Below are 14,418 nucleotides of genomic sequence, written 5' to 3' on the forward strand. Positions count from 1 at the left end.
CAATGTGACTCTCTCTCACATCCTTCTTGAAGTGTGGGGCCCAAAACTGGACACAGTACTCCAGATGAGGCCTCACCAATGTCGAATAGAGGGGAACAATCACGTCCCTCCATCTGCTCACTATGCCCCTACTTATACATCCCAAAATGCCATTGGCCTTCTTGGCAACAAGGGCACACTGCTGACTCAGCAACAAGGGCACACTGCTGACTCAAAAGAACAAAAGAACTCAAAAGAGCAATTACAAAATGGGTTAAAGGGAAGATGAAAATACTTCTACTGTGGGAGAATTACCCCCAATCCAAGAGCCAGAAATTACCCCTCTGTCGACTAGTATAAGAAAGCAGGGATCCTGTGTGAATCTGAAAGAATAAGGAAGGGAGTAAAAGTTGGTTTGATCATGTGTCTCAGCGGAATGAAAGAGGCCAGCCTCTTCTGCTACCCTTTCACCCTCAAGCCCCCAAAAGTTCCGCCAGCAAAGTCTGCCTGGGCTTGGTAATGGATGGTAAATGTCTTAGATTCATAGATTCTAGGGTCAGAAGGAAACATTGAATCATGTAGTCTGACTTCCCACATAACACAGACCAACGAATTTCACCCAGTAATGCCTGCACTGAGCCCAATAACTTTTGGTAGTACTAGAACATATTGCTTAGAAAGACAACTAATATTGACTAAAATATTTCAAGTAATGAAGAATCCAGTGCACCCCCTAGAAAGTTGTCCCGATAGTTAATAACCTTTAGTCTTATTTTCACTTTGAACTGGATCTTGTTTCACACATACTGTTGAAGATTGGACTGTCCAGTGAATATGTCTCTACATTTTTAGGAGTTGGACTGTAACATTAAAATTGTCCCATATGTTAGTGAAACAGGGAAAAGCATTTGGGGATTCTTTACGGAGTGGCAGCATAAAAACATAAGGAAACTGATCCCTAGTGATTCTTATTACTGAAATTAATGCTAGTTAAAAATAATGTGAGTACAATATTTAATTCTCACCGTGGCCTGTGATTATCATCATGATGTTAGTGATTATTTGCTTGAGACAGGCAAAGAGCAGCGAGAAGGGGAAGAGACGAGGTTCAGGATTAGAGTGGAGGGCAGAATGATTTGAGGTCTTTAAATCAAGATTTGAGGACTTCAGTAACTCAGCCAGAGGTTATGGGTCTATTATAGGAGTGGATGGGTGAGGTTCTGTGGCCTGCAACGTGCAAGAGGTCAGACTAGATGATCATGATGGTCTCTTCTGGCCTAAAAGTCCATGAGAAAGGAGTAAAGGAGTGAAGGATAGAGAGGGAAGAATTAAAAGTAAAAACCACGGCATCAACAGAAAGGTGGGGAACATGGTAGCCCAGAAGATTCATGGATTGGAGATTACAAACAGAATGAAGTGTGCTGGGGGAAGGGGAAGAGTGAGTGACAATGCTGGAGAGCAAGTGACGGTCAGAACAAGGTAATTCAGAGATCGATCTGGAAGAGATTAGTGTTTGGTAAAAACCAAATTAAACTCATGATGGAGACTGTGAAAAGCCAGTCAACTCTATGTTGCAGACTGAACAAGCCCTTTATTTCTTTTGATTCCTTTCCACCCGGATGCTTCTCAGTATCAATTCACAGCTCCACCATCCGTAGTGCCTCCCAAGCTTGCAACCTCAGTGTCTTCTTTAATTCTTCTCCCATTTCTCCCCCATATTCAGTCTCTTGGTAAATACTGTTGCTTCTTTGTCTTTTATGTAATCAAAATTTGCCCATACCTTACTTTTCCCACCACTAAAATTCTTGTCAATGCCTTGGTCATATCTTACCTTGATGATTGTAGCCTTCGCTTCTCTTGCCTCCTAGATTCTCACCTCTGCCCCACTACAATCTATCCAAAATACTTCTGCTAAAGTTATTTACTTCTCCCGTCACTCTGAATATGTCCTCCTTCTACACCTTCATTACATACCTTTCATTCATATACTCATTCCCACAAATTGGGCTATGTGACTATTGCTATTATGCTATTGTTATTGTAATAACAATATTGTATTTAATGGGACAGGTTTTCAAATGCCAGTTCCCGTTTCTGCTCCCAGAAAATATGGGGGCAAATAGTTGCAGGCACAAAGTTACACCCACAATTATTCATAGGTGTGATTTAAATGTCTAAGCACCTGACTGCACCCCCAAATCAGGTGCTTAGACATGTAAGTGCCCTAAATTATGCCCACAATTATTTGCATCTACAAACTCTGGGAACAAAAACAGAGGGCATGTTAAAGGCCTGGAAGAAATGCTGGCACAAAGCGTACCAGAATATTGTAAGAAAATGATTGATCGCTGCAGATTCAGTCATGGAATCAAGCACAATCAGTTTTATCATACCAGCAGAGATTATTTCTAGACACCATAATAAAGTCTACATTCTGTATACACAATAAAGTACATATATTTATGTTCAACCCTTGGTGTCCTCAACAGAAGTTGTGGGGGGCATGGCTCAGAGTTCATGTCGCGCTCCCCGACAGTACCCAACCCGGAGAAGCTGATGATCCACACAGCAGACCAAATTTGGTGATAAATTGTGGTCATGTGCCACTAGAGGAACGTGGCGCCTACACTAAGAAAAAGTAGAAATTGTAGCAAGTGTCTCAAAGACCCCTGGGCCGGATTTTCAAAGGTATGTAGGTGCCTCAGGATGTAGATATATGCTGGCTGGGATTTTCAAAAGTGCCTAAGCAGGTTAGATACTTAACTCCATAAAGCTCCCCTGATTAGGTGCTTTTGACAACCCCACCAGGTGCCTCTCTGCATCTTTAGATGCCGAAATACCTGTGAAAAACAGGCCCCCTCTTCTGCAAAAGGACTGACCAGCATGAATCTTTTTGCTTGCACAAGGGGACTCAGGCTAAGTGTAAGAGTCCTTGTTGATGGACTGTTTTGCACAATTTGGGCTTTATGTAGCACCTTACATTTTTCAAAGGTCTGTGCAGACATTAATTAATCTATTATGGGCAAAGTGAAGCAAATGAGGAAACTCGGGCTGCAATTCAGGAAAGCCATGTGCTTAAATCAGTCCCTATTTGGGAATGCACTTAAACAAGTGCTTAACTTTAAGCAGATAGTTGAAGTTTTAGTCCATGCTTAGGTGCCTTCCTGAATGAGAGCCTCAAAGAGGACAGTGATGACTGAATTTAGGATTTAAGCTGTCTGGGTTGTAATTATTTTTAATTTTTTTATTCACTTATGTAGATTTATAATTTAAGCACCTATCCCTGCCCAAAACCGCTTTTCACACATTTAAAAATATACAGTACAATATATAAAAATGACAATATATAGACCATATATAATAGACTATCCATACAAAACATGATAATTTATCCTCTGTACTAGTAAAACTAAAATAACCAAAATATGGCAGTCCTTTCAACCCACCTCCTCCGAGCACATCTGGAAAACTAACGCATCTGGACTGGTGGACATATGAGGTACTCTATAACTGCCGTCACTGTATATGGGTGGATTTTAATCTTGACCACCCAGGGGAAATTTATAGTAACAAGCACCCTGAACTAGACCTTTCTATCTGCTGTCACACAAGTGACACTAACTGAGTGGCCCTGAGGCTACTTGTAATGATTAATAATTTTCATATTTTGGTGCTGCCTCATGAAAGGATTCTGAAAGTCTTAACACAGTGAATATACCTGCACATATATGCAAATAATCAGTATCTGGCCATTAGCAGCTTTAAGAGTAAGATTAAAAGATTTTTAATTAAATTTATGGGTGAGCTATGCTGACCTTTGGCTATTTTATTGTATCGTGCCTTGAGGTACGTACATGGAAAGATACTATAAAGTGCATTGTATTGTGTCCCAGCTCTTGGTGATCAACTAGCTATTGCTATTTGAAACCCTACCAAAGTCGTTTCAATAGCAGTATCATCTTCTTCACTTCATCTAGCTTGAAGGCTGTGAAGGGAGCCTTGTTTTCAACTATATAGTCAAGCTCCTTGGCTTGTCTGTCTAGAACCTGCTGATATTGTAACTTGGACTGAGGTCTGTTAAGAGCTCACTTATTTCATACAGAAACTTAGGCCAGACTGGCATGGTGATCCCAGCCATGAAAAGGAGGAGCCTGTCTTTGGAGGTGCTAAGCCCTCTTTCTTCACAGATAGACTCAGCCCCACACACAGAGTTAAATCCCACAGAGTTGCCGTCCTATGCTCCCCTCAGTGTGGGAGGAGTCTTGGCCCCAACAGGCTGACACCTCACAGATTCCAGGCAATAGAACACAAGCCAACACATTCACATGAATGGCCTTCCCCTTTGCATCAGTCTCTAATGGCTCCTATGAAAGAACTACCCCCTTTCCAAGGTCAGATGAACTCAAGAGCTATTGCTGTAGCATTAGAAGTCTGCCAGGTTAGAAGAGGAGTACGCCATGTACAGCCTCCCCTTCTGTGACCCACAGATCGCCTACAGAGAGAACTCCACAGGCTCCAGAGACATGTGGTGTGGGAAGGGGAGGGGATCTTTCAGCAGTGCTGCGTCTCCCAACCACTCCCACAAGTTTTATTTTATCCATTTAATGCTCTTCTCTGCTCTCTCACGGACAGGAGAGGGGAACATTTAGATCCAAAGCAAGGTGCTACTCAGTGACAGTATTTGCATATATTTCCTATAGGAAACCCATGGATGGATAGTGAGTAGCAAATGGTTCCACATTCTAGCAGCCAGTATTACCGAGCATACAAAACATGATGGATTAAAACCCTAGACTGTGACAAAATCGCAGAGGAAAGGCTGGACACGTGTGGGTTCAAAGATTGACATGTTTGTTGTTTAAATTTGCTGAGTGACAGTTTTCAAAGAACACACACTCGCAAATGTCTCTTTCGACAATACTTGGAAGAGTCAAAAGTGAAAACTTTTTCAATTTTTACAACCTTGCCTCTGTGGCAGGCTAAGTCATTTTGCCGACTTCCTGGGCAATTTGTCTGGGATCAGGCTATTTCCCCAAGCATCCAGAAAAATCAACATTTTTTTTATGTTCAACAGGTTTGCAAACAGCATGAACAAAGGGCTACCTGGAAAAAAAATAAAGCATATTGCTAATGCTAGGCAAAGAAGCTGCAAAAACCAATTCAAACCAAGAGATGGCAAAAAAAAAAAAAAAAAAAAAACGTGTGCGATCTTCTCCCATACACTTATTCACCACTCTGTATGTTTTTGACTTATTCCTGAAAGCTATGGCATTTGTAGTTTCACTTCCCACTGCCAAGAACTTGCTTGTGTTTCTTTTCTGTTATAGGCCAACAGAGGTTAATAAGTCCATTTGAGAAGATGTGGATATAATATGGATGTCACGGAGAAAAAAAATTAGACAAGTCAAAAGGGAAAGGATTATGTTTACATTTTTAAAACATCTGTTAATTGAGGTACTGATCCAAAGTCCACAATAGTCAATGAGATTCTTTATACTGACTTAGTCATCTTTGGATCAGGCCTTAAAACTTTACATTAATTCAGTTTTAAGGACCTGAGCCCCTGATTCAAACAAAACTTACATTGGCTTTGGTTGGGAGGTTTGCCTGAGTAAGGACTGCAGCATCTAGCCCTAAACTGTAAAATTCATCACACACTTAGAGTACGGTTTCAAAGTCTAAGCAGTCCGATACTGACTTAAAATAAGGCATTTTACATGGCTTTAATGGCAAACCTTTCCTCAGTTTCACCCACAAATAACTCTGAACAACAAACTTAACTTTTCAAAACAAAAATAATTTCATCATTTTGTGTGGCATTAACACCCTGCTATTTCTATATGTTATCTATATTTTTCTTGTTGACATTCAACCAATTCAGAGCTAAAAATCCATCCTACACTTTTTCTGTGGGTCATAAATCATAAAAAAGGTTATATTTTATGAAAGCTGAAGCTGAGAAGTAAACAGCATATTTGTATCAAAAGAGTTTCATCTATTAAGCAGCAATGACAGGGCCCTCTGGGCCAAAATCTAGTTTTCTTACTTAAAAAGCTTAGTTCTTTTGTAGACTCCTGCAGGGACCTATAACAGTTGGAATTGGGTTTTTTATGCCTTTGAGGCCTCCAAATGAATGTTACGGTTTTCCATTATTTTCTTTTTCTTTTGAGAAAACTAGGCTACCTGCTTATTGCCTAAAACCTACACCCTGTGATTGTTCTGTTGTAAAATCTATCTTCTGCCCTTTAGTCTCACAGTTTATCAGTACCCTCAAAATTTCCTTTCCATTCCTCTCTGCACAGGAGGATTATTATACATTAGAAAATAAATGCCGCATGCAATTTCAGCTGCTGTATTTAAAATTAACATTATAGTTTACCTAACAGCCAGAGTTCTATAATTGCCTTTATAAGGCCTGCAACAATGTAAGTATATGCTTAACGTTGTACATTGTGAGTATCTGTCCAGCTATCCAGGAACCTATACATCCCACATCATCATGGTATCCTTCCATTATTTAGAGATAACAATGTAGAAAAAGTTGTTAGGATGCTAGCTTAGGACTCAAGAGACCTGGCTTCAATTCCCTCCTTTCTCACAAACTCCCTGTGTGACTGTTGGCAACTCACATAATTTCTTTGTGTCTTAACTCCTCATCTGTAAACTAGGGATGACAATACTTCCTTATGGCATGGGGTATTGTGAGAATAAATACATTAGAGATTGTGAGATACTCTGATACTATGGTAATAGAGGTCATATCGGTACCTAAGGGTACGTCTACACTGATACTCCTTTCGGTGGCATGTAGAGTACATATACTATATGGGTATAAATAGCAGTGTAGATGGTGGGGCATGGTTTAGATGAGTAAAGACATGTCTGAATCCCGTGGATATGTACCCTACATGGCTCTCTACTCCCCAAGCAGTGACTCCCCATCTACACTGCTAATTTTAGCAGTGTAGTGTTCCGTAGCTACCTCCCGCTGCAGGGCCCTTTCTCCACCACAGGGATCTGCCGGCGTCTTTCCCCACCACAGTGAAAGATTCTAGCAGGGGGGAAAGGCTCTGGCAGGGTGAGGCAGTGGGGTACAGCTCCAGCAGCTGCCCGCTGCCATGCCTTTCCCCCAGCCTCAGCATTTCACTCATGTGTAGCTACACACTGCAGTGAGGACACAGGCTGTGTCTACATAGCACAGCATTTGCGGGATATGTAGGGTATGTGTAGCTACATGCCACTGTGAAAAGCAGTCTAAGATATTCCCATTGATTTCAAAGAGGCTACGCCCTCTGCACAAATTTAAGCCTGTGCTTAAGTCTTTGCAGGATCAGGACATTAATGTAGTGCCTTTACCCTGTTTTACCTAGCAAAAAACCTCCAAACTTAATAGGCCAGATTCCTCCCTGATGTAACTCCATAGATTTCAGTCAAGTTGCACCAGGAATGAATTTGGCTCAATACCTACAGCAAGTCTTCTCTGACTCCTGTAAATATGAGAGCAGTTGAAATTCTCTGGAGCATTTTGAAAGGTATTGTATAAGTAAAATCAAGGCATCAGTCTGAATCTTGCTTTTTAAATTTCTGCCTGCTATTAAAATGTTAGTACTAGTGCATCTTAAGCTATTAAAAGATGATGGACCTGTCCTTGCCTCAGTGATGTAATTTACAGCTGTGAATATATATATGATACTATAATTACATCACAAGTATGGGTTCAGAGTCAGTAAATTCACCACCTCTAAACTAGTGGAATAATCACTAACAATTAACAAAATGATATATCCAAGTCACAGTAATCTTTTTACCCACTTCGAACATATATTTGTTCTTTTGATGTCTTGTGTGAATAGGAGTGCTTTATCTGACTGATGATGGGCTAAACAATGGTTCAGAGTTGTAATATAGAACTCAATTTGCTGGAACTATCATCTGAAAGGTTTGGACAATTTATTGAACACTGCAGATGAAAGAAAGAGGAAAAAAAATTTAAAAACTGACCACTTCTAAAATGAAGAAAATAGAGCAGTAAAGGGTATTGTAATATACTTTAATCTTCCTTAATGTAGGAAAATATGAAATGCCATTAAAGCCTCCTTTGAAATGGATGTGTCCATATTGCTTGAGCACCAAAATCTCGTTAATGAATCTATTGTTAAGGCAAATAAACAGGAAAGCAGCAAAAAAGGAGTGATGTATGTATTCTACTACCTAATTCAGAAGATGAAAGGGGAGAAAAATTAAAGTTAAATTCATATAAATATTAGAGCCAAGGAGAATAGTTGCAGGTGTAAAAAAAAGGGGGGGGAGTGGGAGAAGCGTGAATTTTCATTCAATCTGCAAGTCAGAACAGGGAGACATTTTTTGTACAAGAGCAAAGTCAGGCAAGATGAAAGCTTTTCAAGGGGCATGGTAATTAACATTTTAAAAGGTTTTAGCAATAAAATAATGGTTCCACAATAACAGCAATTTAACCATTTTATTTGAGAAATTAAACTGATTGCAAGTGTTCATTTGTTAGAAGTGGCATTTACTGCATTTGCAAGAAGTTATCAAATCATGTTTCCATTTTAATAGTTTTTTTTATATGTATTCAACATGCAAAAAGAAAAATGACTGTTGCTGTGATTTCTCTGAAATGTTCTGTGAAACAATGCCTGGTGCCGCATCTTTAATGCACAAACCTATTTTAAAGGATTGTTTGTTACCAAACAAGACACTGCTAATAAATCTCAGATCGGAGTCATACAGGTATCTAAACAGATAGCTAGGCAGATAGATAGAAGAGAAGATATACTGATTTTTATTTATTGTGTTATTAGTATTTAGCAGACTGACTGGTAGACTTTTCCAGAAAGCGAAAGATAGGTATCAAGTTAACAGTAAGGGAGTGCTAGACAAATGAGATGACATAATGTTAGAATGGGTGTGAGGGACTATGCTAATGTCTGTGTTAAGCCCCGGAGCAGATCAAGTAGATGTTTCCAGAAACCTGAATAGATTTATGCCAAGGCCTGGTCTTCACCTAAAACTTAGGTCAAAAATTCACACCCCTGAGAGACTTAGTTAAGCTGACCCCACCTTCAGTATAAACACTTCTAGGTTGATGGAAGAATTCTTCTGTTGACCTAGCTGCTGCCTCTCAAGGGGGTGGATTAACGACAGCAACAACAACAAAACAAACCTTCCATCGCTGTAGCAAGTGTCTACTTTATGACCCCTCAGTGGCACAGCTGCAGCACCATCGCTGTGCCGCCGTAGCATCTGTAGTGGAGACATACCCTGAGTTTAACGCAACTTTGTGGGTTCCCAACCTGGAGATTGCAACCCCCAAGGGTGAAACAGGTCCAGAACTCATTTTGGCTGTAACACAGGGGTCAGGGTATGGGAAAGGTTGAGAATTGCCGCACTAGTGCAACTGATAAAAGCTTGGTGGTTTCTATGCTGACTAGCCTGTCTGGTGTGTGCGTATTGAATATTACAGAAAGAAACAAGTATGGCTTTTGCCTGCCACCCTATGTTTTCCTTAAGTCTGAGGTGATGAAACTTTTCATAGTTCTGCTGATATGAAGTTATCACAGAGAAATATTGAACACAATTTACACATTCGTGACTAGGTTTCTGCTCCCATTGAGGTCAACAGCAAAGCTCATGTTGAGCTCAATGGGTGCAACAATGGGCTTATTTTATAACAAACCTCAAAAAGCTGCCACAAAATATACAGTATGGGTCCAGTTCTGTGCCAGTTGAACACTGAACAAAGAGCGACTGATTAGGTCCTTTCTCTCTGCATCCCTTGCAGTAATTAAATAATTGCATGGATAAAGTGAACAAAACATATATCATCTCAGCCAGACTATCCATTTAATTGTGTAAATGTAATTTACTTGACAGATCTACTACAGTATATGGTATGTTTATGTCTAATGAATTTGTATTTCCAGCCCATATATTTTAACTTTGTGATTGCATTCCTTATTTTGTTGAGAGTCCACAAGCCAAGTGAACATGTATGAGATAGTGATAACGCACTGTTCTGCTTTCTACATCTAGCCAGATCAGAATATATGATAAGATTAGATCTTGTAGCTGACAGTGGCATGTGTTCTTTTTTTCCTTTTCAATGTGCATTGCTCAAAATTGAGCTATTTCAATTTTCCTTTTAAAATTGTAAGCTTTAACTCTCAGAGGTGGGAACTGGGGCAGAGGAAGCTTCACAGTAACAGAATTGTGTGTTAAAGTTGCTGCCTGGGCGTGGACAGAAATAGGATTTCCAGAAATGAACTGCTATTTTGTGAGGCTCTAACACAGAAATGTGCAATGGGAAATGGAAGCTTAAACTCTGCTTCTCACATAGAACGGAACTGTCTGTTCTGAAAAAAAATAAATTTGAAAACAAGTAATTTTCCTCTGGTGATTGTTTAATTTATGTTTACTTGCCAAACCAAAGCAAACATTGTCAATATAAATTAGAGTTTGTGGGCTGAATTCATCCTTGGTGTAACACTATACCTATCTATCTATCATGGCATATGAATGATATTTATATTGATGGAGTGACACCTGGGATGAATTTGCTCCTATATGATCACATTTGTATTTTTAAAAAACACAAAAGATTTATGTCATCTCTTTAAAAAGAAAAAGTCATGTATTTTAATGGCAACAGCTTGCTGAAGGCTAAAGGTTAGGTCCACTGAGTGGCTAAAAAAGTTTTGGTAAAGGTTATCAGAACTCATCCTACTGCATAACCAATGACGTCTACAAGTCCATCCAGACTTCTGGTGGCCCTTCACCCTAACCTGAAACACACAGTGGTCTAACTGAAAGCTCCAAAAGAGAATTAATTTCTCTTCTATTAACTGACCTTTAGAGTCTATCAGGGATTCTGTGTACTAGCGAGAGTTTTAATCTATGAAACTAAAGGTTAAAAAACCTGCAGTCTTCCCTTTCTGTCCAAAAAGACTGCAATTTTAAAAATCCAATCATGCTAGGTATGCCATTTTAAACGCAACAGCATATTGAAATTAGTGAAACAGTAGAGGGAGATATTTTAATAATGCGAAAACTTGAGAAAAATATCTTTATACCAAAATTTTACCCATATGGTATGGAAAACGAATGCATTGTGTTGGATATTGGCATCAAAATGTTTGCTATCCAGTTTGGTTTTTGTTTGTTTGTTTCTTTTTGGTTTGGTCAGGTTTCCCAAAAACAAAGTATCTTTGTGCTACCTATAGAAGCAGATCAAAGCTCTGTTCCCTCTAAACAGCTCTTTGCTAGTAATGTAGCAACAGTGGAGGGATGAGGGGACATCATCTAACCTCCTAAATCACATAGGGCCCAATCTAATGTCCAGTGAAGTCAAAAGGAGACTTTCCAGGGACTTAAGTGAGTGCCGGATCAGGCCCCTAATTTTCATCCTTTTTGTGTGTGTGCTAACTGTTAACAAGTGACATTTCATATGGCAGCCCTTCTATTATACATTTAGCACTTATTCCATGCTTTACAGATAAGCTGTTTGCAGCCCAGCACTTCCCTATTTTTTTCCCTTAGCTATCTAATTCTCCTCTTCACCCCAATTCAGTTGCAAACTTCAATTATCTCTAGTTAAAAACTGTGAGAGCAGCGAGTAGCACCTGGCATGAGTGCAGGCTGTAAAACATCTGCTAGCACAAACTGCAAACCTGAGGAAAATTCAAATACCTAGGCTTGCTTTGTTGTGATTTGTTTGTTTTTGGTTTTGCAGATATCTTAACCTTTTCAGCATTTTTGTCACAGTTCCCGAGGGGACAGATGCTTTTTGTCCATGTCAACAACAATTTATTTATCCTAGAAAGTATATATTATTCTAATTTCACTTTTAGCTTTAGCCCAGTGCTGGGTTCTGAATGTAATAACTAAATTCCATACTGACAACATGACTGTGACTCAAAGGTGTGACACTCAAGACCTGACAAAAACTCCACTATGAATGGTTAGAGGTGTCCTCCCAGCCACCCCACGCAACTCTAAACATGGAAGTTAGATCACTCTATGCTTTTAGAAGCACTGTCTTTTAAATAAAATTGCAAGATGGTGAATATAGTGCAGCCTGAAACAAAAGCATAAGTGATCTTTGGCAGATTACTTGCAGGAAGTATGGCCCATTTCAGAAAATCAAAGCAAAGAAAAACATTGACGACAATTCAGAGGCCTAATGTATTATTATGGCTTTTTATAGATTTTATATATAATTTCCTGTAAAAGTTAAGAGGTTGAAGTGATCTCTTACATTCAGCTACATTATCAGCATAGCACCAAACAATTTTCTACATCTTATTATGTTCACAGTTGACATATTATTAGAGAAATGTGCAGCTGTCTTACTCTGCTATTCATTTTCTCATTACTATTTTATAAATATATGATTAACAGTTATTGCAGCTGCCTAATTCACATTTATTGCAAATGCAACCCCACAAATGAATGCTCAAAGCAAAGAGATGTGGTTTTAGAGTAATTTAAATTTTACAGTTCCATTTACCCTGCTTTTTAATTTACTGTATAATGACCCTATTAGAATAAAACACATCTGGAAGTTCTTTGGGGAACATTTAATTTTCTGTGGCTTCAGTACTAACAGAACTTGTACCATAAAGGCCACAGATGCTTTGAACACTGTACAAATTTTCACATTTCATGCCAAGATGCTGGTTAATTGTACAGATGAGACAATTACAGCAAGGCAAAAGATAAAGTTCCTGTATATTGAAAGTGAATGAAAGAACTTTGACCTCAGAAGAACATTGCTGTTTGGTAAAGACTATATTTTACCCTCACATATTGTCTGTGGACACAATTCCCACTGAACTTTGCATATGAGGGCAAAATGTGGCCGTAAGTTTTCACTTCAAAAGCAAACAATTTTTCACAGCTCCAAGACCTCTGATTTGTCCCAGTACCCTTTTAGGTAAAAAGGAGATGCTAGCCTCCACGTCCGGCTGTTCTTCATAGTAATTCCCTAATCTTTTTATCATCGCTGTTAAGTAAAAGAGTATAGCAATGAGACCAGTGAAGGTTTCGGAGGTCAGTCAGTGATTCCGTATGTATTTCATATTTACAGTCTGTGCTAAAGATACAGATGCTCTGAATCCCAGATCCCAGCCTGCCCTATTAACAGAATCATCCTGAGAATTTGAAATTGATTTGAATATTAAATACAGATCACTGCAGCAGAGCTCTTTTACAAGAAATAATGTGAATGCATTCTCATTGATTAGTTAATTTATGTTCTACAACTAATCGAAACACAAATCTCATTAGCCACAGGTCAGTAGACTGAGGGGTGGGGGTGGCAGTGGGAGAAAATCATTTGGATAGCCCAGTTAGCTGTAAAGATATAATTATAAAACAAATGATTCTAAATGCCACTGCCTTGATCAGCATGGGCAGGCCTTTAGAAATTCAGTGTCAAAAAGCCACTGCTGTCCTATGTATTATCTATAATATTAGTCTTAAATATGTTTTGACTAGCATGGTTTCCTGCACTCATATATACAAATTGCTGTTGTTACCATACTACCTGAGGGTGTATGCATGCGTGCACACACACACACACACACACGCACACACACACGCACGCACACACTTTGCTTTATTTCCCCAAAATATTTACAGAGCATATAAACCGCTTTAAACAACCATCATCAACGTTAATTGACTGTGACTGCCATATAATAATAAAAATTCTATCGCCCCACCCTCCCCTTTTTCTTCTATTTGTCCACAACTTGCAATAAAACACACGATTTTTAAATCATTGTTATGACATCACCAGTTCAGAGATTTATTGCCTATAATTTTGGGTTATCCTTTCAAATCTAATTTCCCATGATTTTGCTGCTATTATTTATATATCTGTAGAGCACCCTAGGCTTACATGGGTGTTTTCCAGACAAATAAATGGCACTGTCTCTGCTCCCAGGCATATGAATATGGGAGCTTGTATACTAGAAGCATTCAGACAAGTGGGCTAGACTGTGATTCATTGCTGACAACTGTTTGATGAATTAGCATTTGATAACTATATTTTACTAGAAATTATTTGTTAATTAAATTAACTTTTTCTACCTGCTCTGTAGGTTTTTCCATTTAGATTAAAATTTACGGGAGTTAAGCTAAAAGTCCATATGTTGCACTAAAATTTTAGTCTGAAGTTTTAACAATAAAGTTTCAGAAAAACTGAACTATTATTCCAAGCAGATCGTTTCATCTATTTACAATAAGCTATGTGCAGTAATTGCTTTATGCTATGTTAAATGCTTAAAATAAGATTCTGTATGGAATGATAATAATGAACCCTTCGGCATTGCAAAGCACTGTCAAACATTAACACTCCAAAAACCCATGAGAGAGAGCCAAGCAAATATCACCTCAATTTCACAGCTGGGGAAACTG

Source organism: Lepidochelys olivacea (assembly GCF_965140295.1).
Source record: "Lepidochelys olivacea isolate rLepOli2 genome assembly, chromosome: 7".
Lineage (NCBI taxonomy): Eukaryota > Metazoa > Chordata > Testudines > Cheloniidae > Lepidochelys > Lepidochelys olivacea.